At 38.8% G+C, this 1,334-nt stretch overlaps 1 pseudogene; it reads left to right on the forward strand.

Annotated features, from left to right (window-relative positions):
• Positions 1-587: 587 nt before the first annotated feature.
• Positions 588-1,042, forward strand: LOC123609357 (annotated as a pseudogene).
• The last annotated feature ends 292 nt before the right edge of the window (positions 1,043-1,334 follow it).

Here is a 1,334-nt window from a genome sequence, read left to right on the forward strand (position 1 = left end):
AAGTGTGCTAATAATACTCAGCTCCTATAGCCATGGTAATAGAAAATCAGAGTCCTTTTTCTTCAGTTATAGCTTTATGTAGCTGCTACCAATGATTCATAGTTGCACATAATGAAGAACCATGACATAAACAAAGTTAAAGAGAGAAAAAGGAAAGTTGTATTCATATTCAAAAAGAAACTCCTAAGAATTATATAACAAATATATCCTTACCATTTTTTCAAGCCCCAGTGAAAATCCAGACCTGTATGATAGGCAATCATAACATCTCCTCCATGATTAGAGTTCAGTTTATATTCATATAGTATGTAATTATTTGATTAATGCCTGTCTTCCTTATTACACTAGGGGTAAGGTCTGTTTGTCTTTTTGTTGTACTTTCAGTATTTACCAGATCAGCAAATGCACTGTAGATACTTAATATTTATTAAATTATTGAAATGGATACACAGAGAAACCTAACAATCTTATACACGTTAATAGAGCCTATTCTATGGAAAACACTATGGAAATTCCTCAAAACACTAAAAGTAAAATTGCCTGGCCTTGCAGACGCTGCCGCCCTGGAACCACCAACCTGCCCAAGCATGGTCAACCCCACCGTGTTCTTCTTTGATATCACTTTGGACAGCTAGCCCTTGGGCCATGTCTCCTTTGAGCTTTTTGCAGACAAATTTCCAAAAACAGCAGAGGATTTACATGCTCGGAGCACTGGGGAGAATGCTTTTGATCACAAAGGTTCCTGCTTTCATAGGATTATTCTGAGATTTATGTGCCAGGGTGGTGCAATAATGGCCCTGGTGGCAAGTCCATCTCCCTATAGGGAGAAATTTGATGATGAGAATTTCATCCTGAAGCTCACATGCCCTAGCATTCTTTCCATGGCAAATGCTGGACCCAACATGAACGGTTCTCAGTCTTTCATCTGCACTGCCAAGACCGAACGGTTAGATGACAAGCACGTGGCGTTTAGCAAGGTGAAGGAAGGCATGAACTTCAGAAGCCATGGAGCATGGGGTCCAGGAATGGCAAGACCAGCTAGAAGATCGCCATTGCTGACTGTGTATATATATATGTGTGTGTGTATATATATATATAAAATATTATTCAGCCATAAAAAGACGAAATCTTGCCATTTGCAACAACTTGGATGGATCTAGAGAGTGTAATGCCAAGTGAAATAAGTCAGAGAAAGACAAACACCCTGTGACTTCAGTCATATGTATAATTTAAGAAACAAAATCAATGAAAGAAAAAAAGACAAAAAAGATGCTTATATACAGAGAACAAACTAGTGGTTGCCAGAGGGAAGGTAGGTGGGGGATGGGTGAAAT

The sequence above is a fragment of the Leopardus geoffroyi genome, chromosome A1, assembly GCF_018350155.1.
Source record: "Leopardus geoffroyi isolate Oge1 chromosome A1, O.geoffroyi_Oge1_pat1.0, whole genome shotgun sequence".
Classification (NCBI taxonomy): Eukaryota; Metazoa; Chordata; class Mammalia; order Carnivora; family Felidae; genus Leopardus; species Leopardus geoffroyi.